General features: G+C 40.4%; 1 long non-coding RNA gene across 2 annotated transcripts; it reads right to left on the reverse strand.

Moving 5' to 3' along the window:
- Positions 1–5,872: 5,872 nt before the first annotated feature.
- Positions 5,873–23,884, reverse strand: LOC306799662. 2 transcript variants are annotated; one of them, XR_013773658.1, is made up of 3 exons: positions 23,804–23,884; positions 17,848–18,000; positions 5,873–5,958 (listed from the first exon to the last, which is right to left on the reverse strand). It is a non-coding gene; the product is annotated as an uncharacterized lncRNA (long non-coding RNA). The 2 variants fall into 2 exon arrangements; XR_013773659.1 differs by lacking the exon at positions 5,873–5,958 and having other exon boundaries at positions 17,696–18,000.
- Positions 23,885–24,115: the final 231 nt, after the last annotated feature.

Genomic DNA, 24,115 nt, shown 5'->3' on the forward strand with positions numbered 1-24,115 from the left:
CAGGTAAATCAATTTTTTTTTTTTGCTTTTGCACAAAGGAAGAAAAATATTGAACAGGGAATTGGGGGGATCAACTGAAGCATTTCAGTTTCTCATTTCTGACATCTACAGAGAGCCACAAGATGTAGGTCTTTTGTGCAAAAGCAGAGGTCTTAAGGTACTTGAAGTAAGCAGGTACTGGTATGTACCATGCAGAGTTTTCCTTTGTTGGTGCTACCGCTTTATAGTGTTCAAAAATAACCCAAACAGGTTAGGTAGTAACCAAGATATTATCTGAGTAAATTTTACCTCAGGGGATTCATTCAGAGTCAAAAATGTTTTAGTCTGTCTGCACGAATGTGGCTCCAAGGAAGATTTTACAAGCAAACAAGTTGAACGGCACAAAAAAAGCGGGCAAATGTAGAAAGGGGGGAGACTAACAGAAAGAATTGCGACACAATTTAGTAGCTCTGTTTTTTAATACCTTAGCACTGATATTTGTCTGTCTTTGCAAAAAGTAAAAATACATCTGGGCTTTTGTAAAAATGACAGCTTGCTTGTTTTGGTTTTGTAAGAGGCACAGGCAGGTCCAAACAAAAATCCCAGAACCAAACACCACTTGTGGTAGGAAGAATCAAACTCCCAGAATATAAGCACTCCTTTAATTTGAGTACTTTACAATCCAAATCCTCTTGTGTCTCCGGATTACACTGCTGGGCATTGTCTGACCAAAAGCCAATTTAATTTTCTAGGGCACGGATGATATTTCAGTGCTTTTGAGTTGATCTAGAGAATTTTACATCACTTACTTCTTCCACTGCCAGTTTAATAAGGAAAATAACTTAAGCCAGAGGTGTCTATGTCCCTTGGTAACCTTGATCTGCATATACAGCCTCTTGTGCTCACAGCAGCCTGGCTTGAGTTAGAAGAGAGACAGGTAGCTCACTTTATTCCTGCATTCTGACCCACACATTTTCCATATCTGCAGATTCCACCTTCTTTCCCATGCTGTATGTAAGACTAAAATCTCAGGACACACACAGTATATCAATAGTCATGTACTTTAGTGCTTGAAATCCAAAGAGACATTATGGAGAATTACCCAGATATGTCTCTTTAAAGTAGCAGAATTGAGCAAGAAACTCACCCATGAACCCAGATCCAGTATCACACCAGCAGATTGGGATAATATACAGGCTAACGTGTGCATTGCAGCTGCTATTTTCCAAAGAGAACAAAATAAAAATTAATTAATATGGGACACATTTTGGCAAGACACCCCTCGTATTTTCTCTTCACATGCATGCTGATATTAATATTCTTTTCTTTACCTGTAAATTTGCACAGGTGCTCATATACAGGCATGCTAGGCAGACAAATAAGTAAGTGTATGTGTCTTTCTTTATATGTAATTTATAATTATTATCTTGGATTGCATATATATTTTAAATGCCTTCAACATACACGCAACATAATTTCATGTATTTTTCCACAAAATAATGTATGTTTTACTATGCTTAGGCACATCTAAATGTGTCATGCTAAAAATATTTTGCCTACTGTCTCCTGTAAGTTACAGTATGTATCAAATCAAAGGGAAATATGACAGAAAAAGAAAGTTCTAGCATAAATCCTCCAAACATTTTCTAGCCAACCAGGGCAGATGATCAAAGCCATGGGATTTAAATCACCAGCTATACAGCTCTGGCTGCATTGCTTTCACTGCAAGCTGATGTTAGGCCAAAAAACTTTCAGTCTCTCCACTATGTTTAATATTGTGTATAGGGTACACTAGCTCTTAGAAGAAACTTCTGGACTGAATATGTCACCAACACTAGAGAGACAGAAAGAAAAATCTGGAATATAGTACTATCAGAATTATTTATGGCTAGCCATTCACAGATAAAAAATACTTTAAAATATGCGTCCTGGTAAGTATTGGCCAGCATGATAAGGCAACCTGTTAAAAATTTTAACTGCATTTCTTCAGATCAGTGATTTCAGCAGGCCTGCACCAAAGCTGGACTGTGTTAACATACTTGTGAATCAAGCCCAGGGTGAATTCAGTGAGAGAGTGGTGAGAAGAGGCAGTGAAGTCAGGGCTGCAGTAGGAGGCTATGACCCGAGAGGGTCACAGATGGGTGGTGTGAGTCCAAATGAAGTTCAGGAGGAGCTGAAGAGGGCAACAGCATGAGAGCTCAGCAGCACAGAGCTCCCTCCCTGACCCTGTTTGGCCAGCAGCAGCCCCAGCCCTTGAGCAGGACCCGAATCCCTGCACAACTGGGACATTGGCACTATTCTAGGACACCAGCCCAGGCTGCTTGGGGAAGTGCTGTAAACATCCCCATTGTATGGATGAGGAAATAAAGTCTTCAAGAACAAAATGCTTTACCATGAGGACAGGGAATGCAAAGACTAAAAGAAAAAAGCAACCTCTTTACCTTAGGCCAAAATTTTCAAGTACTGAGAAGATCACTGAGGGACTGCTATCAGCAGGAAAGGAATGGACTGTTTTGGCAAGTGCATTTGCAAATTCTGCGTTCACTTCAATTCCTAGCTTTCTTTCAAAAGGGGTATCTTCCCCCAGGGGGTGGTTTTGCATCACTTCAGAATATGAAAGATAATGAACTTATGAGCAGAGGCAAGGAGGACCAAAAAGAGGAAAACAACCAAGCTCTATTAAACTACACAAATTAATTTCTTAATTGCCTAAAATGTGTTTGCCCTATTAATCTTAAACTTCACCCATCAGTCATTCCTGTTCCTGAGGAATAATTAGGCTGGAAAATTCTGTATATCAAGGAGACCATGCTTTTGTTGCTTTTAATTTTTCATGATACCTAAAAGGATGGTGAATTAATGGTTGTTTATCTAAACAGAAATAGAATAGCAAAAATACCTGTGTAGGTATTCATCATCCTACCCTTTTTCAGAGGAAAGCATCCTGAGAAAAACCCTGAATTTACCCAAATATGAGTTGTAGACTCATTCCAGCAGAAGTGAAGCTATGATACATCTTCACCCAGAGAAACAATATACACTTACAGAAAACAGGGCTCTATTTTCTATCCCTATCCATCATGCTACCTGCAAGAGAAACAATGCAAAAAAGAACCATGCAAGGGAGTTCCTTGGTGTGAACTGGAGCTATGCACTCCCAGGGGAAGCAGCCTCTCTTGGAGATTAGAGCAGGGCACTGAAATCTGCTGCAAAGCAAAATACCATTGCTCTGTCAGAGTGGGAAATTCCAGTCGTGGCTGTACCCTGTTTAGAGAGAAAATGTCAGACATTGTCACTGTCCTAGGCCTTCTCCTTAGAGCTGAAGGACCCAGAAAGAACATCTGCATTCCTACTTTGTTCTCAATACTTCTATAACAAAGAAACAGTACCTAAAAGTGATACTAGACCTGGAAAGGCTTCAGGTCCCCTAAGCAGCCACTGGAAGATGCTCAAATAGAGCTGCAGCAAGGTTGGCTCCTTTCTTCTTACAAAGTCTATAAAAAACCTCTTACTTCTGCCTCTCAATCCAAACAAAGCTTTCAGGGACACTGGTAGAGGAGGTCCAGTGGCACAGATCCTTCCAGCACCTGCACTGGCTCCCAGACAGAGTGCAGAGCCAGTGATGCTCTCAAAATCTCCCTCCCAAAGGAGGCTCAAAAACAACCTTCACAGAGGCAGAACTTCCACAACTGATTTCAAAAAACACCAGTTTGCTGTCAAGGACAACTGTCAGGCAGGAGAGCCTGTAGGTGAATTAGACCTTCTATACTTGCAAAGCCTCTTGTGTGAACAGATTCATTTTCCTGGGATAAAGTCAAATAGGTGCTGGCTTCTGTTTATAAATATGTCCAAGGTGGTTTACCTGCACAGTATTCATGTCAACAGAGTTTTATCACCTTTAAATTGGTTTTGTTTCATTTGTCTGCTCATGAGCCATTCCAGGGAATGCTCGTGGTTTATTTAAAGCCCAGTAGTACTGGGACAAGTTTTATAGCATTGCTCTTTTGCATTTCCTTGATCAGCTTTGTCTACTGAACAGAACCAGGCAGGTCTGCCTAGCTTTGAGCAATGGAAACAGAAAACACTTTTCTCCAGTGTCTGTCTGAGATAGCTACAAGGCCAGTAAACACCTTATTGTGCAGTTATTTGAAAACACTTTTGGGTTACTTTTTGCAAAAGATGGGTCCTGAAGATGTTAGCCTAAATAAATTTACTAGCTCCATCTATAAAGCCGATATATTTTGAGCCAAATATATTTATTGCAAATGGCATTTTGTAGAAAAGATCAATGAGTTTTTCTCTGTTGTTACTGGGCTAAGCTTAAATGGTGTGATAACTACAAAATATTTCTGGGAGCAACAGATCTCCTGATCTTCATTTGGCCATCTCGGGAAATGAAGAGTTCAGTGCTGTTCTGAAAAGTTTTCTTACCAGATGACCTCAGCTACAGAGAAATATGAAAAAATTTTTCCCAAGCATCTCCCCATCCCAACACGTCAATATCTTGGTCTTCTCTGCCCCATCCTTTTTTTCAACTTTCTTTGGACATGAATTGCAGCAGAAGACATCCCATTCCATGTGGTCTGCACCAGTAAAGCACTCTTCACCCATGTAAAAAACCAAAAAAAAATAAAATTTAAAAAAAAAAAATTACTTATGCCTCTGTTTACTGCTCCTACCTGTTTTTATATTCAAAGGTTGCTTTAATTCTTTTGGCCATAACACCACCCTAGGAAGGCCTGTGAACTCGGCTGCCTGCTGATCTGAAATCCTTGTCCTGCAGACTTTCTCCCACCCCAAGCCCCCTTTCACAGTCCTGGTGCAGCACTTCTCTTTCCCAGGTGCATCCTTTTCCACTTGCTCGTACTCAAGTGCAAGGCTGTTTCATAAGGGGTCTTGCTGACTCTACACACCTTCTCCTCCTTAAAATAAAGCCAAAATTTCCTGTGGTACATGACACACTTGCAGATCATATAACAGCTGCCTCATCTTTTTGGAAAGGATTAGTTTATTTTGAATTTAGACTAAAGTTTCTAAGCCAGAATAGGTCACTGGAGCAACAGCTATGATGTCCCAAAGAAATCAGGCTGTAGCCAACAATTGGTCTGACTCAGCAGTAAACACTGGAGCCTGTGTGCAGGGAAATGTGTTTGCTACAAATACAGCCTCTTTTGTACATCAGGCATATTTAATAACACATCACTGTGGGACTTGATAGTCTCACACAGCCATTCCCAGGAAACACTGCTCTTCTCTCACTGCCTTATCGGCACAGTCATCTTTTTTTGTTTCAAAGTTTTCTTTGTAATAGAGAAGGAAGTTTTGGAACACATAGTGTCACATTGAAAATAAAATTACTCGCTCCTGAACCAAAATTCTGAAATTTTCCAGAACAGTTTGAATAAACATGCTTTCATTTCTGACTAATTTTTCCCCCTCTTGGAAAATTCATTGAAAGTTATCCCAATTTGGAGGTTACCAGAAGGAAAAAAAATTCAATGAGCTTTCTAGTATCCTCTCATTGAAGTATAGGCCAGGCACACTCCAGTTATGGTTAGTGTTTCTCTGTGCCAATTGTTCCACACAACAGATCTTAGGCAATCCCTTCTGTCCTTACAGAGCATCTACTTACATCCTTAGGCAGAAAAAGATCCGATTAAAAGGGATTAGAAAAAGGTTACATGAAGACAACTTTTAAGGATCTCACAAGATTTCTTTTTTTTTTTTTTCATAATAATCTAACTCCATTAAGGAAAAAAAATCCATTTGTAAGTGGTTTTGTCAATGGTGGGAGTTGGCAAGGAAGACAAGGAGCTCAGCTTTAGCCAGGTTACACAATAACTTGCTACTATTTGTGGCTGGCTCCCAAAGGGCCAAAGAAATTAACTCGTGGTTAGTTAAATAATAGTTTTATTAAAACAATGATCAGATCAAATAACTGGCATGTATGTGCAGGAAGTCTTTCAAAATACTCAGGTTCTGAAAAAGAGTCAGATCAAGAAAATATCTTTTAAATATCTGATCCCTGAAGTAACTGAGACCTGTAAAAACTGGAAGAAAAAGGTTTTTTTAAACCTTAATCCCAACCTTCTCTCCAAAGAATAACACAGTTCTCTACTTTCAGTGTTTTCTCTTCATGCAGATGTTTTCATTCCCTCGTTACAGCAGAGAAATTTTTTGTCCTGTGACCACAGCTCTCTTTTAACATTTTATTTTTAAAAAGAGAAATAAATGAAAGCTGTGTTGTTTCACATCCCCCAGTTGACTTGTCCACTGAAAGGAGCAAGTAACTGCAAAGAGGCACACTGAATAAAGAACAAGCTCTCCAAATACCCCACAAGCTGCAGAGAGCTGCAGGTGAGCACCACAGCCCCTGAGGGTAGCCAGTCCCTTTTTTGTGGGGGCTCAGGACCCACCTTTGCACATTCACATCTTTTCGGGTGAGAAGAGCAAGTTCAGTTCCAAGGAGTTGTTCTGCCTCTGGATGATGAGGCAGGACAGAGAGCAGCGTGGCTCCCTCATCCACGCCTGCTGCAAGAGGCCCTGCCCTGGGCTCAGTGGCTGCAGAGTCAAGTCCAGGGTGAAATTGCTGAGAGCAAAGTTACAGCTCTGGTATGAGAGGATCGCAGCACATGGAGCAGACTGCTCCCAGAAAGGGCCAAATTACCTCACGGGGTTCAAATGGAGTGTGCAAAGGCAGGGTGCCTGCAGGCAGCTTTTGGCCCTATTCTCTGGGCTTCTGATCCATGAGATTACTTGCCCTATTGGAGGCTTTGTGAGTTTTTGGGGTGTAAGAGAGCACCTTGGGGTACTGAGAGTGGTTTATACAACACACAGCACAAATAGATGCTGTCAGCAGTATAATGTGTGCTCAAAGAGAATAGCAATGTAAAGAGTGTCTGACTTCTCCTGAGCTTACTTCAGCGTAAACAATGCACACTCTTGTGGCAGATACCCATCTAAAGGTGAATTGCTGCCCCTGATCAGGGATGCATCCATCAGTTTGCATTACACTCAGGTAGCAGTGAGCACTGCCTGTTGGGTGGGTATGGAGCACTTGGTGAGCTTTTTGGATCAAGGGCAGGTAAAAACTTGCTACGTCTTGTATCCAAGATTCGAGTATTTACCTGTTGGAGCCCTGCATATTAAGGCCCACGCGTTTACACTGCAACTCAACATGGAATTTTAATGAATTCACGGACTCTGGAGGCCCCCACCCACCTCTTCTCAAACAACTGAAATCCTCTGCATTCCTCTCAGCTGTACCTGCTCAGCATGCAATGGCAGCTGACCAGACTGGGAACACACAGGCCTGCTACTGAACACCAAGGAAGTGATGGCATTTCCAGGTGCCAGCTCAGCCATCTCTCAAAGCAGAAAATGTGCCTCCTCTCCCAAAGCACAGGGAGATCAGAAATTAACTCAGAATTCACTCCTTCCCTCATAGGTCTTTTATGGCAGTAAGTTATACGGCACCACAAGCCAGGTTTGATCCCTTTCATCTTCCTGTTGAAGAAACCACTCTTGCTCAAACACAGAGTGTTTGTGGTGAACATAATCAATCACTCACCTAAACAAGAAATGAAAACCAGCAGTGAGGTAGATCTTTGCCAAGCCGTGACCAGATTTACCATGCCATTTACCATTTACCATCATCCACATCCAAGGGAAGAGTGGTGCAAAGAGAAGCTAATTCCCAGCATATGGCAGAATCTGATTTTGCAACTGATCTCATAAATCTTCAAGTATAAAGCAGTGGTTTAGCCTATGTTGCCAGCAGTTGGAGAGAGATAGAAAAAAAAGTTTCTATTCTAGTATCTCAAAATGTTATGAGACATCAAAAAGAAACTCTAGACATTATCAGTCTCTCATATTCTCTTGACAGATACTACTGGAAAGGAAAAAAAAAGATGTCCTATGAAGGAGAGAGGACAACAGAGAAGAGGAATGTCTACTAATACTAAAAGGTGACTTATCTTTATCTTCCTCTAGCTGGAGCCCAAGGAACTCCTCTCCATGGGCAGCAATGGTACATCTTCTCATGGCAAGACATCCTGAGTGAATTGGTCTGACAAATCCCATAATAGGTTCAATTAGGATAAGATCTGACATTTCAAAGCAGACTTCTTAAAAATACAGCCTGCCAATGACAGTCTATACCAAATTTTGGATTGAGAAACATTGGATAGGTCTGTGCTCTTCTAAATCCCAGGATCAGCAACAAATGAGAAGAACAAGATGAGTAATGCATGCAAATGGCTGCATTCATATTTGAACACAAATCACAAATGCCTGTCATTAAATAAATCCCTCAGCTTTTATCCCCCCCTAGGTTTCAGACTGGATAACATAGTATAACACAGCATAGCAACATTTATACCTGCCCAAATTGAAAATAACCTGCTTGCCATACTCCAGGACCTGGATGGCTTTTGCACTGACACACACAGAGCACTGGAAACACTCAGTTGTAGCACTGTTTTCTTCCTCTTCAGCTACTCCAGACTGGTGAACCCCACAGTTGCAGACAAAATTCTTTTAGCAAGGGCCTTGCTTATGCTTTTACTTATTGCAACTAATCTCAAATGTATTTCTCTCTGTGTCTTTCATTTTATGCCTTTTGCTCTCCAGTTATTTAGTCCTTCTACCATTACCTCCCAACTCTGTTGCAGCTAGTTTCACTAGCACACTTCCATTTTATAGGCAAAAGTCTCTAGAAAACTAGCACAGAAGACTTGCTAAAATCAAGTCCCAAAATCAATCATTAGGAAGAACTTTCAATAACAACTTCCCTCTAGTCAGAAAGGTTTCTTTTCACTGAAATCTGCCCTTTAGGTCACCTATTAGTCACAATTTTACTGGGATTAGTCAGCATGTCTCTCAGTTTCACACACTACACCCCACTAGGAACTAAGCAAGGAGAACTGCATTTCCATGACTAGAAACACCAGTGCTTTTATCAGTGACTGGGTATACCTAGATCATGCTTGAGCTGACCTCCTGCATTTTCTTTCCTTTTCCTGCAACCTTATGTCCTATTCATACTTTTAAAAGAGCAGAATAGTTGCTATGAATTGCCTGCCCTCCAACTGGGCTGTCCTTGCCTGTTTGTCAAAGACAGGCTCACATTCTGCAGCTGAACAGGAACTTTTTTCCTCTGTTAAATCTTATTGAAAATAATGTTATTGAGCCTGCAAATACATGGGTCACTTCCTTCCAGATACCAAGATGACAATGATCCAGCCATTCTCCAATATTGACTGGAGCTGTTTCTCCCACTTTGGCAGAAACCATTTCAATTTCCAGGTTTTTGTAGCCATGAAAAACCTGCAATGCCTGAATATTCAGAATCAACATCATGACTGAAACAAAAACAAAGTATCTGATAAATTGTTGGGCCATAACAAACTACCTTTTTTCCCCCCTTTGTTTATGCTGCTGAAGGACCTTTGGCTATTTGTTTTACTTTCTTTTGCAGAGTCAAACTCAGCTTGTCTCATGCCAATTCTCATTTTACCCATATATTTCCTGACCTCTTACACATGGCTTTCTTTGCTGACCTGTTCTTTTTTTCTACTCCTTATTCAGTCATATCTGATAACTTTTCTTCCATGTTTTTCACTTCACAAGATATGGCATCCATCTGGAGCTGAAAAGTTAAGCTATTGATCTGCACTTGTTTACTCTTAATTGAAATTGAAATCCCTCAAAGCAAGGTTATTTTCTACTTCATTCTACAACTTAGTGCCAGATCTAAAAAAGTATTGCTTCTTGCTGCTTCAGTGACTGGTAAGGAGCTGTGCTGGTCATTGCATTCAGAAATGTCTGAATTTAGCTATTTGTTCCCTGGTATAATCCAGGAAGTCAAAGCCTCCCATAATGACAAACTTCTAACAAGCAAGATCGGTATCTCCCAAATCCAGTTCTTGAGGTCATTGGCAGATATACCACACTTCCTCAGTAATCAGACTTCCCCAGAATATCTTTGGCTCTATTAGGTTGGTTATTTAACTCATTATCTCTTCTTATTTACCTCATTAAAGGCTTACAGTAACATCAAACTGTTTACTCCAGTCTTTCACAAGTTTGGTGCACTCCAGTACCTGCACTAGAGCTGTTCCTTCCTTTTCCTCACCTTCTCCTTCAGTAACATAGCCCCCTGCCCAGCCTCCTTTGTCATGTCCTTACCCACTTGAACTCCTCCCACCATTTCCAGGTGTAACTGCAGTCCAGTGATTTACAGCACATATACCCAATGATAGTTGTTGGCTGAGGAGGTGTTTCACATAAAATTTTGTCTATCTCCACAACTGTTTTGCCTTCTCTGCTGCACCTCAGCAGTTATCCTCATCTATTGCTCCTTAACAGAGTTTTTACTAAAAATACTTTTAAAAAGGAATCCCTCTCCCCCCCTCCCAGGTATCCAGACCTTAATTCTGGACATATAAAATCTCTTTCTGCCCCTGCTCTTGGCTATTCAAGCTCATTTCTTTCCTAGTAAACCCTTAGCCCCTTATTTGTGATGTTGTCCACTGATTGATTCTGCCACAGCAAGCTGCAATGAATTTTGGAAAGACTATTTCTATTTAATCTACTTATTTAAAAAAAATAAACAGGTATTAGCTATTCATATTTTGATCTCTGCCTCAGTGCTTTGTCTTCCTTAAAACTCCCAGATATAAGCAAAATACAAATTGCTCAGAAAGAAAACTCTTTTGTGCTACAACCTAATAGATATAGTCCAGGTTGACTGGGATATCTTCCCAGAGTGAATTTTTTTACATAATACCCTTAAGATACAATCTCCCTTATTCCTACTTTAAATCAAATATACAAGTATTCAAACTCTATCAACTTTCTTCCTTTAACACAAATAAAAATAACTGCATTTGGCATACAGGTTGTCTACTCTCATTCTCTCTGCTGGAATTTCACCTTACGGGAGCTCATGCAAGCTATTTTTTATTGGCTTTAGTTAACGTAAATTCAAATAAACTCAACACTCAAAGCCAAACTTTCAAAAGGTGTCATATATTTTGTCTGCTTTGAACTCAAGGATTTTGCAGGCTTTCCCTGTAGGTCTGCCAAGGTTAGCAGAGTTCAGAGAACCTAGCCCAAATTGCAAGGCTGCAATAAAACCTGACATGGAGATTCATCTAGTTTGAATGTTTATGACAATTGCTTTATGCAATTACCTCCTTGGTCCTTCTGACACCCTGAAGAAAAGCAACAGAAACGGATTTTCTAATAATGTCATCTGCAGAAAATTTTGTTGAGACTTTTAAGGAGCTGCATGTTACAGGCCTGTTGCTGCCATAGCCACCCCTATTTATTTTTTTACAAGGAGCTACTGCTGTTCAAAATGAGCCACAAGTCAGATTCTGAATTTCAGCTCTTTGAATCCCCTGTATGAATCAGTTTCATACCTGCTCTAACAATTGTTTCCAACACAGGTCTGACCACTCCCTCTGCTCCTAAAGCCATATTGGAACATGGGATCTTGCTCATGGGGCTGGCCTCATGGCATGCTGACATCATCCAATAGATCTGCCATCTCATAAAATCAAACGATGATCCAATCTTTTCCCAAACAAGTCTAAGTTAATTACACTATTCCTGGACTGCCTGCAGGTTGGAGATCAAGAAGTGACACATGCTATACACATCTATACACAAAAAAAATATTCCCTCAAAGCTCTCCGCTGAAAAGAGAATGGAGATGGAAACTCTTTTGATGGAGTTCATTTATAAGTTATGTCCCACAGCCAGCTGAAGACAAAGAGAAGTACAAACTATAACCAAAAGGGTTGCTAAAGATGCACACACACATACAATTGGAATTTCTTTCTTGTCCTCACCTTCCTGTGTTCTGTACTGACATCCTTGCCTACATATTGACCTGGTCTACAGGTATACCTGCATTGGCCATATTATGTACTTCTATTAAGAACAAATTATAAAAGGGCTAAATGAAGAATAAAATTAATTTATCACTTACTACAAAAACTATTACTCCTGGAAATATATTTAAAAAAAAAAAAAAAAAATAAGCTGAAAGGGCCATAACATGTGACTGTTAGATGATTCTACAATATACACATAGGCACTTCAGATGTGCTCAGTTTCAGGCATTTAGTCAGAATTACAGTGATTACCTCTTCACCTTGTTTCTGTTTCCACAAAGCAGACAGTAAAGGTTGATTCTATAAAGAAACTTCCTAGCCCCTCAGTGTGCCCATTGTATCCTCAGTAAAACCGAGGCTGGAGAACCTCAAAAATCCCTGTGTAACTGCTGAGATCTATTTCCAGGTGGCATCCCTGCCACACAGCAGTTAGCTTTGTCTTCTGCACCATTTAACAGGAACAAAACAATGTAAAGTGGACAGAAAACCACCAAGATGCTTGGTTTATCAAAGGAGAGGCCACTGCCACCAATACATTTACTGATTTCTTTAAAATTGAGATGGGTGAGCAACAAAAGAAAATGAGAAATACAGTGTCCTGTTGGAATGCTGGAACACAGTTTCAGCCCATTAGCAGCTGTGTGTTGAGAGGAGTTGAGACCCTTAGCTGGGCTCTTAGGCATAGATATATGTGAATTGAGAAGGTGTGCAGAAATCCCCTGTTAGAGGTGCACTGACTTTGCCAATGCCCTGACCTCTGGAGCCTTTCCGTAAGGCGCACTGGCTCACTCTCGCTTCTCCCTGCAAGATTAACTGTGTCTGCTCCCAGGCGCCTACTCTCTCTTTCCCTAATGTGATTAAACAGGCTCCCTGTCTCTCCAGGCTTGTGCAACCGCCTCTCCCTTAGTCACCTAAGCGCTCTACAACACCCCAAAGGAGTGGAGTCAGCTGAAACAGCAGCGTTCCCAGCTCTGACATGTAAAGTACTTGCACTCACTGCTAAATAAACTTGGAAAAATGTTCACAATGCAGCTGTGAGCATAAGATGCTGCAACCTCAGGGCAAGAATAATTATACACAAACAAGATACTTAGGATTTATGTTCCCCTCAAATAAAAATGTGCGCTGCTCATGCCAATCTCAGCGCTTCATGGTATGCCTGCAATCTGAGGCAGAGGAACAGATTCTCTGTTAGGGTTAAGAGATTAGATACCATCACTGCTTTATTTTCCAATAAACTTTGGAGGCATTCTAAGCATTGTGGGTACACATTGATATGCTTTTCACCATACAAGGATGAGGATTCATGGGAGGTCTTTTAAATGCCCTGCTGTGTTAATGGTATTTATTCAGGCAATTTTCTATTGGCATTTGTTGATGATTCCTTTTCAGAAGTTACAGGGTTAAAGCTGAAGACCACAGTAATACCAGACCAAAACAAAACTGAGGAAGTTTCAGAAAAAGAAACAAGTACTCCTAGACCATTCCAAGCAAAGGTTTATCTAACTTGCTCCTAAATTCTCTCATGAGGGAGAGCGCCAACTGCTTGTGCAAGCAGCCTGTTGCAATGCTTATGCATCTCTCAGTAGATGACTACTTCTCCTAATAGCCAATGCCAATTAAATCTGTTGCTAACAAAGCCAATCACTCCTCTTCTCAGTGAACACAGCTAAAGATTGATTACCGTCTTCTTCATAATGACTTTTTAATCATGGTCATATTTATCTTCTCTTCCTGAGGGAAAAAAACCCTAAAGCCAATTCTTTGATCTTTCTTCTTTTTTTAAAAAAAAAAAACCTCTCAACACACTCTTGTCTTTGGATCTGTGTTTGAATGTGCCGCATCCATGGGCAATGCCAATAAAATCAAAGAAACCTCTGCAAAGAAGACTTGTCTGCAATGGGCCTGAGATCTCTCAGGAGTCATTCTCTTGAACCAAACTCAGCAGTGATATTTCATTATACTCTCATAATCTAACAAACCCTACTCTAAAAATCAAGGGAGACTCCCTTGAAGTTGCTTTCATACTTAGCTCTGCAGTGGAACCTGAAATGGTATGACTTGCAGAGCTTAAAGGAGACTTTGCAAGCTTTGCTAAAGTTGCTGCAGACAAGGAAAACTCAACAAACAACTTCAGGAGTTCTTTAGTAAGCAATTGCTCGCTGGTTGGAATGCAAGTTACACCATGTTAGACCCACTTCATATTTTGCCCCAAGGAACCAGCAAGCTGGGTGGGAGACCGACGGGCATTCCCACCAGCCTGTCAGGCTGGACAGGCTGCAAGTACAAGCAGTCAGTCTGATATTTTTGCCTTCCCTTTCTTGACCTCAACTACAGAGAAGAAAAAGTTAAGGCAGGTTTCAACCTTTGTATTTAGGTCAAGTTCTGTTAAAACTGCAAGGGAAAAGGTTCAGGAGTTCACAATTTTCTTAGCCAAAAAAATGAGTACAGAATTTACATTCCTCTGCTTAGAAGACTTACACAAGGCTATGCAAGTGGTATGTTAGCAGTAACTGGCTCTTTACAGGAGTCTTCTGGAATCAAAGGAGAGAAGCATGTCACTAACAAGTCTATCTTATTTTTAATATTCTGTCTGCAGGTGGCCACTATTTCCATGATCCAGCCTGTTCCTTGTCATACTCTGCTACATGAAAAAAAAAAGGATGAAATGAGAATATTAAGAAAATATAAGTAAGAAGAATAAGTAAGAAGATAGATAAAAGAAGTTTATTAAAGTGTATTAACCAGGCATGGAAAAAAGATGCAAGCCCCAAAACCCATGGTATGGAGGAAAATGTTATTTTTTTACTGCTGGCAATTTTCTTTGTGTTGGCAGAACATGTCATTTTGACTGTGAAGAGGAGCACATGTACTGAGCTCTGTGAGCTCATCATGATATCCTTGCTAGTGCCAACTAGCAGCAATTCAGAGCTCAACTACTTACTGAAAATGAATCCATTACAGTTGTCAGGTATCAGTCAATTTAAACCCTAGTGAGAACTGGTCAGAAATTGAGTGACTTTAGAAATGAATACATTTTTGCTTGTTTCTAAGGCTCAAATGGATACATGGAAAAGATACTGTCTCCCAGTAGCCCATTTTGTAATTGATTAGAAATTAATCTTTTGTGCTTGAATCAGGGTGGGGAAAATATTTCGAGACTGCAGTTTGATCTGAGTGTTGCTTTTACTTGTGGTTTGGCAAAAGACTCTGAAATGCTGTTAAATCAAAAAGGCAAAGAAAACCTGCAATTGCCGTGTCTCTGCTTATAAAAAAACATTTTAAAATAACCACATGCATCACTCACTACACAGATGCCACATTCTTCCCTACCCTTATTTAATAGCTAGCTGTCAATCTACATTGAAGAGCAGTTACCTGACATTACCATAATAATGCTTCAAAGCTTCATATTAAAGATGGGTATCTTCCTAGGCAAGCCCATAGGGGTAAAGAAAAAAAAAAAAGCCTTTTCTCTCTAGAGTTGCAAAAATGCAGTTCTCTAGGAGATGACAGAGTGCAGCCAGGCAGGAACAACAATCACAGATACTCCTGACTTCTCTTTACTGTAATTAAGCAGAGAGAGATCAACAAATCTATATCTGCATAAGACAGGTTTCTCATCTGTATTTCTATTAACTGTGGTAGAGAGGAAACTAAATGTGAACTGAGACCTCTGGCCATTAGCATAACATAAACACTTCTTCCATCTTCCAGGATAAGCGTTACACTTCTCAGGACAGCTCATGTACAAACCACTTTGATGTCTAGTCATGCTCAAAACGTGCTCCTTTCACATGCTCCTGCTGTGAGCAAACACTGCAATGAAAACTTGCCTGTGTCACAGGTTGGGGAGATGGTGCCATGTGTATGAGCCAAAAAACATCAAAATCTTTTAAGCTAATTTGATATTGAGTAGGGGGAACCGGAGCTGACATTTAAAATCACTACTTTCTGAGCAGGATTAGAGGGAGGTGGCAGGAGCCAAAGACTGGCTGAACATCTGAGACACACAGCTGACTCCTTTAAGTGTGAGGAATGGTGAGAAATCAAAGCATGGAAATCCTGTGAAAAAGAGTCTAGGGGCTTAGGTGAAAGAAAAGTACAATTGAGCTACCAATATATGTATAGAACCTTTCTTCCCTCTGCAACAGAGTAGGGAAGCTCAGGACCTGACAGTAGTTAGAAAGCAGAAGGCAACAGCTGCTTTACAGGAGAATTTCCATCACCAAACATACAGCAAGCACTGGGCACATCCTCTCTTCTTTCAGCATGTATTGAGATTCATCCAGTGGATGAGTCCCAGAGCACAAACTTTCCTTAGAAGCTACTGTCAAGTAATCTATTGACACCAGCCTCCATGCTCTACTGAAACCTCTGCAGCCTTCTGTTGACTAGGTCCTCTACATCTCAGCTTTCCACTTACCAGAAGCTAAATGTTGCAGGAATGCAGCTGTGCCAGTCTTCCATGTTGTGAGAGAAGATTGCACAGATGTCTGACACATCAGATTACACAAAGGGAAGCCATTAGGAAATGCTACAAAACCCCAAATGTCCGTAAGAGAAAAAGGAAGGCTAAAGACCAATGTCCGTCATGAAGGAAACTTGTTCATCATGAGACAAACATGCTCCTGTGAACCACCTTCCAGTGGTTCCTAGCTCCATGCTAGGATTTGTCTCTCTAGTGAATACCCTTCAACTTTTTTTCTCTGAAGAGACATAATATCACCCAAGGATGGACAGAAGTGATATTTCTCAGCACCTCCCTCCTGTACCTTACACAGGAGGATAAAAATCACCTACATGAGAGCAGTGGCACCTTCTCACTACTCTGAGGCACAGTATCCATTCAAGGCAGGGAAGTTCCTTATTCAAGCACAGAACTGCTGTGGGCAAGGCAGAGTATTTATAAATTTGTATGCAGCGATGTTTACTCTGATACCACTGGATTGCTTCATACCAGCGTTTTGACTGAAACAAGATGAGATAATGGGAACCCTGGCTGTTGGAAGCCAGCTTGGTTTCAGTTTGAATGTATGTATTTATTTAAGCCTTCACAAGGTTTCCTATTGTCTCTGCACATAAAAGGAGATAAGTCAATGAAGAAAGAGAGCCTCAAGAGCTCAGAATGGTATTTGTGAGCTCATGCCATGACAGGAGAAAAAACAAACACCACAACCGTTTTGGATACCATGGGCTTTTTCACAGCAGTTCACTTTACATCTCTGGTTCCCTCTTACTCTGAAAGAGGGTTTCCCTGAAGTGGAAGAATGGGCAAGAGGGGGCAAAACAGTTTAATAGTGCAAAGAAATTCTTTCTCAATTCTTCACACTGAGTTTTCAATTAGCATACAAAAAAAGCTTCTACATTTGGAAAATCTGAGTACACAGCTCTTGCTGTTAATCAACACAAGACCCATCACACAAAAGCAATGTGTGTTCACATGCATGCATGAACATGTACACAAACACACATGCTTGTTCATGTATGCACACGCCCAGAGGCAGTGACTACCACTCTTCCTAGGGGAGTTCCATCTGTGCTTTGGAGAACAGCACTTTTCGGCAAGAACATCCACTTTTGAATCAGTTTTCAAGTACTGGATCTGAAATAATAATAAGCCTCAGCAGCAAATCTCAGTTCTGGTTCAGTCCTCTCCTGAGCCTGACCACAAAAGGAACTGTGTCAGGGCTTTTCTTGGATCTGTCATAGATCAAATTGTGTCAACATTAACTCACAGAGCTTGTGGACCAAAACAGTAACACAGCTATGAAGAACTAAGTTCTTCAGTGGCAAAAAATTATAAGAGAGTATTTGATGTATTACAACAGTGCTCTTCATTAAATGCTTGCACAAAGTACAGCAACCATGACAAAATAATTTGTGGTTTATGCAGGTATACAGCCACATTAGACTGCACAGGCCATTTAAATAGTGCATTATGCTGGCAATGATTGTTACTAACCCTTTGTTAAGAGCTGTGGGCAGACACTTCATTAGTGGCACACACAGGTCGCCAGGATATTGTGCTGTCTACATGCTGCAAAAGTGTAGAACACAGTAGCAAGATTGAGTGGGATGATGAAGTCATCTGGCAAATCTCCACAGGGTGATGCACCTAGGAGCAAATGACACAGCATCTTCACACCACCCACTGGATACACCACTGGACTGGAATTCAGGCGCAGACAGACATTTCAGTGATCCCCATTGCCCGAGCATGGACAAGCCACAAATCAAACCTAATGTGCTGGATCTGTGGAGAAGGACACACTATTGCTGCCTTTCTTAACTTTAAATTCTAGCAGAAAAAAAGTACTGGTAAACCTGCTGAAAGACAGAGTCACCCAACATTGCCCATTCTTGGTTGACTTTATATTGCCCAAACCTAAGGTACCAGGTATGGCATTTCTATATCAGGATCTGCTTCCAAATTTTTTTCCTTTTGAAATTAAAACCAAATCACCTCCTAATCTTGGGAAATAGTGATACTCACTTTATGGAAAAAATCTGCATAAACTAATGAAACATTGGCTGCTTTGGCTCTTAGCTCCCAATCTACAGATACAAAAATGATAGATTCACTAACAATTGAAGAACTCACATTATACCAAGAGTACATGAAGGCAAATACAAGAACTCTTTCTTTTAGGGTCACATAATCTAAACATTTTTCAACAGCTAATACTGGTAAAGGCTAACAACAAAACACGTCATAGAAACAATCCTAAAAGTTATTAAAGAACACTGAGCTGGACACTTGAGCTTTAACATAAAAGAACCAGTTTCAAGCAGGAAGAAAGAAAAGGTTAATAACACTGTAACCCGCAATGCCCACTCAGAAAGCACTTTTGCTAAGAGGCAAGTATCAACAAAAGTGAGCAGGAGTTTTGCAGAAAGAGGTGTTTCCTGTCTCCTTTCTAATGCATTTATCAGATTGTGGAGGACAATACTCCCCATCTTTTTAACCAGAAGGTTAATTTGTATAGCTATATTCTGTGGACAAAATAAAGCCTTATAATGTATAGAGGACAAAAGAAGATATTCAGTAACAAGCTAGAACAGAAAAGGAACAAGCAAACAATGTATTTATTTTACCAGCTACTTTATTTTTCCAAATACTTTTTTTGTTTGTTTGTTTCCCTAAGAGAACACCAGTTTCATGCTTTTTCTGGAATTACTTATAAGATCAATTCTTTCCTGGCTGTTTTTCCTCTGTCTCCTTCCCCAGATCTATCCCCAATGCCACAAGGAGAGGCAAAGTCCTGCCACGTTTAAGTGGAATGTTGACGCCCACGTGGGTGGGTGCAGAATTAGCCAAAACAAGTCCCTGCATTCCTTTGGATGTCAGCACCTTCTGATGGCTCTTTCCTAATATCTTATTAATAGGTAAAATCTCTTCTCCAAATCAACCTTCCCCATTCTTTTATGGTATAAATAAAACAGAAATGAAAAACTTCCTTAAAAACAGAAAACCTTTCTTAAGCAGGTGTCCAGGCTTATTTATAGCAAAGAATTACACTAGTTAGACAATTACAGTTTTTCAGTTGCCCAATTTAAATTCCTATAGGTACCTAATAAACCATCAAATGAAGAAGAATTACCAGTAAATAGCAATTACCTTGAAAGAACAGCACTTTAAATATTAAAGTGACACTTCATTAGTTATGCTGGCAAACAGGTCAGTTTGAATCAAATGGCTATTTTAAATTAGTGGTCCTATTGCAGACATGGGGTGTAATTTTTATTACCAAATACCCAGCCAAGCTAGTGACCTTAAAAACATTACTCAAGAAATGGCTGAGAGTTAATTAGAATACTGTGCCAGGGAAAAAAAAAAAAATAGGCTTGAACATCTCTGAATTCTTTCCAGGAAGGTGTTTTTAATAACGGCAGTAGTTTACTCCATTTAAAGGTCCATATCCTCAAGTCAAAATGTAGGCTTTTATGAAAGCAACAAAATATAAGACTAGAAAAATATTTCCATCCCCTTTTTTCCCAACAGCAGCAATTTTTTTCTCAAGAAACAACATGAAGAGCTTTCAAAGCATTTGACTGCAGAACTGTATCCCTGCCACAACAGTGACTAAGTTTCTGCTGATATTACCTTTTGCTTCACATGCTGAAATGAAAGTACCAAGAAAACCAACAGATTAATTTATTTTGGCATTGCTTTTTATTTTTAGCAGTCTGTGGTGTTAGAACTCATAACAAAATCACACAGCTAGTGTACATTTTCTTTGCTGCCATCTCTGTTTTCTAAAATGTACACCAGAGCAAAGAGTTATTACAGTGATAACTCAAACTGCTACCTGTAACACCTCTTCAAGAGTCTCATCATACAGAGAAATTCCTGTATTTTCATCATTCCTGAAAATTATATCTCTAACCTTTCACAGCAGACATGAAAAATAAGCTGTCACAATGTAAAAGAATTAGAAGTCTCAGCATGGCTTGTTTCTTTTAGGTTCCTGTACAGATATCTTCATTCACATTCATCTTTTCATCCCTTCTTTTCACTTACTTTCATCCCAGTTTGTATCCAAGAATGCTATCAGGTCCTCCCCGCAGTCCTATCCAGTGTATTTCTGTGATTGTAGAAATTTAAGTAACAAGCAGCTGTGGATCCTAAATTCTGCCCACCTTAAGTAGAGCATTTAATGTTTTTTAAGCCATAACTGGGCAGAATTTGCCAACTACTTACCAGACACAAAAGAAAGAACATAATGCTATGAGTCATGATGGAGGATCCATGAGAACTACCATAACTACACTGAAGTTCAACATATCAATTAATGCCCACGGAGGCGAACGACTTCACAAAAAATTCAAAGGAAGATTCAAAATTAAGTTCTAATTTTGTAGAAAAATTTAGGCAGTCGTTCTGTCCAAAGATAGAATCCATTAATTTCTAGGAGGTACACCTGCCAGAGGTACAGGGAAGATCCAGAGCTTTGTGAAAAATCTTTGAACTCCAAAACTGTTAGAGCTCTGATAACGTATTTGGGTATCAAAGGTGGGACTTGGAATTAATATCCTTTCGTGAGAAGGTGAGCCCTGAGACGTGGCCTTTGCTCCTGAGCTTATATTACACAGTAAAGTACATGAACAGTCCTAGAAATATGGATCAAAATTCTATATTCCATCTTGTGTGAATTCCTTAACCAGGAGACTACACAAACTTCACCACACACCCTCAGTGTCTCCCATGAATTGTTGCCTGGCTAGTGGAATAGTTTATGCAGGAGCAGTGCAGAATGTTCCCACACTTTTCTTGAAGATGGGAGACAAGAGTAAGAACACCTCAAGCAAAGTAAGAAACTAGACTTAGATCTGACAGATCTTAGATGATGTCTAGCCACTAGAATGTTATATAAAACATGAGAAAAATTTGACCAGAAGAGCTCTGTAAGAAAGAGGATGAGTCTTGTTCTGCAATTTCAGACCAAAACTGTGAATTCCATCAGCAGGAAAGACTTCAGGCCTCCAGACCTATTTCTTCAGCAATCAGGTGGGTGTATGGAGATATGTTTGATCAGAGCATGGTGTCATGCACTAGCCCAAGAGGATGGTAACATTTCAGACATATCTTGTTGTCACTATTTGTTTTAGCTGGTACCTGACACATCCAGAGCCTGCTGTTTTGGATCTCATCCTGAAGAGTGTTACTGTCCTTAATTACCATACAGGGCTCTAAAGCACCACAAAGCAAAGGTCTGGATTGCACTCATGGTGATTCTGTGCCTGATCCTGCACTCCACTGAGAGCTTTGCCACAGGTCTGAATGGGCCTGGAACAAAATTCACTCGAGGCTCAATGAAGTTCTTGGTACACTCCACTGAGGTGAGCACAACAACCAGGTGAGGACCAGTGTCTGACTGTGTATGATTATTTTTCCTTGTATTCATGCCCACTGAAAGCTGTCCAGTAGTAGCTGAGATGGGTGAAAAGATACACCATAGCCAAAGCAGCAAATCCTGGAATGCTTCTGAGCATTCAGGTCTCAGCTTTATCCTCACCCCATCTAGGAACTACAGGAACATCTAACAGCATCATGATTACTTCAAAGAAGAAAAAATTTATTTCACAAGCTGGATGGTCAAAAGAACAGGCTAACAGAGCATGTCATGCTGTGCACTACCAGAAAGAGTAATGTATCAGGCAACACCCCATTCCAAGAGGCTCTCACCATACTCTGCACAGACCCAGTGACACAGACCCTTAGCACAGCTCTCAGGAAAAGCAGGCAGCAGAGTCAACAAGCAATACTGCTCAGTTCTCCCACTGCACAGATCACTTGGGGAAAAATAAAAAGCCAATTATTTAAGATTAACTGTGGACTTTGCTTAATTTAAGCATTTATGCTGGAAAATGAACTGCAAAGTACACCTGTAGGAAACAAGGCCCTTATAATCAAAGAAATTAATTTGTTCATTTCAGCTGCGTATTCATTGAAATGCCTATCTCGTACAAATATTTGTCTGATATATTGATATACAAATATAATTTCAGTATACTAGCTGAAACTCTAATTAGAGTAATAGCTATATTTGCTTTGTAAAGGTCTTCCTTGCTGAAATCAATTAAGAGTGCACAATGAAATTTCATTAAGCTCTACAATATGTTTTTCTACCAAGTGCAAAATTACTATCTTCCCACTATCTTATTACAATCGTGCATGAGAGGAGTTCTAAATGGGTTCAGAAAACATTGTGCCAACAATGTCCTGTGCTTCTTTATCAGTAAACATGGATTTTTTTCCCCCCACCTCCTGAAGGAACATATTTGCTATGCATGTAAACAGCGCTGAACTGATGAATGCAGAATTAAATTTACTGGGGGATACACCTGTAGTCACATCAGCCTCATGCTCCCCAGGAGAGTTTCCTCATACATGGAGGCACAACTTTCATTCAGTGTGGCCTGGGTTACAAGTTCTCCCTCCAACAAGCTCACCATGATGGGTGATAACCACCATTCCCTTTACACCCCCTTGTACCCCCATTTTACACTCTAAACTATGAGGCAGGGAAACAGGACCCTTACAAATGTATAGGTATTTACACATTGCTCAAGAAGTGCTATGGCAGGGCAAACAAACATCAGAAGAGATGGACAGAGGTGTGATCTAACCTGAGAGGCTCAGAAGTCAAAGAGTATGTATCTCTGCTTCCCCAAAACATGCACTAAATTTATGTCTGGGCAGAAGAAAGTCATGAAAGAATGAAAATAAGCACACAAAAAGCAAAGAAATGGAGAAGCCACTCCTAGAGCCAAGGATGGTGCCAGCAGCTGCACCCAGACAGACAATGATCTGTCTATTCTTCCCAGCACGTTCTCACTTCTGCCAGCCTCAGTCTAAACAACCCAACAGGTTTGTCACAACCACATGATTGGGGAAACTACGTCAGTTCTTCACTCCTGAGCTTCCTCCATGTCTCTCTCTTTATCCAGATTGCTAACGAATGGATGTTGAAGTGGTGAGTACAGAAGAAACACCTCTCATAGCCTAGACAGCCCTGCTGAACAGTAACAGGTTTGATTTCTAGGCTTGTACGCCTGGGGGAATGAGGTCCTGATCCCACTTTCCTAAGAGTTTTTCCTGGTATTACATTGGCTGTCTCCAATGCCTGAGACCCAGAAGGATAACAATCAGGTAGGAAAAGAAGGCACAAAAGGAGTGCCAGAGGAGATGTGGCCCAGAGATACAGAAGGAAGGTAGACCTGTGTTACAGATGTGTGCTCCTCCTGGGAAGAGGGAGCTGGAAAGCACCTGGTAAAAGTAGGATCCTCACACACATTAAGGGGCCAAAATGAGGTAAGACAGCTGAATACCTCTGGAGTCAAGAGTGATGTCACAACACTGAAAACTGAGAAGCATCTCTGCATGACACAAATTAAACAGGTACCTTAGTACTTACTCTGGAGAATTGACTCATGTTGTAAGTTTGCAGTTCTTAGCTCGTAAGCAGAACAGAAACACTTTCTTCACTGAGAGACCCGAGAAAGGAGCAAAGAATTGTCTGTTTTTCTAAGGTCATAAAAAAGTGTTTTACATGACCCTTAGGTCAGCTCTGTTGGTTGAAGCATGATGCCAAGGATATGGATTCAATCCCTGTAAGGGCCACTCACTTAAGAGTTGGACTCAATCATCCTTCTGGGTCCCTTCCAACTCTGAATATTCTGATTATATTTTCTAATATAAATAAGGACTGGCACTTTTATGAAGTCAG

The sequence above is a fragment of the Erithacus rubecula genome (assembly GCF_903797595.1).
Source record: "Erithacus rubecula genome assembly, chromosome: 3".
Taxonomy (NCBI): Eukaryota; Metazoa; Chordata; class Aves; order Passeriformes; family Muscicapidae; genus Erithacus; species Erithacus rubecula.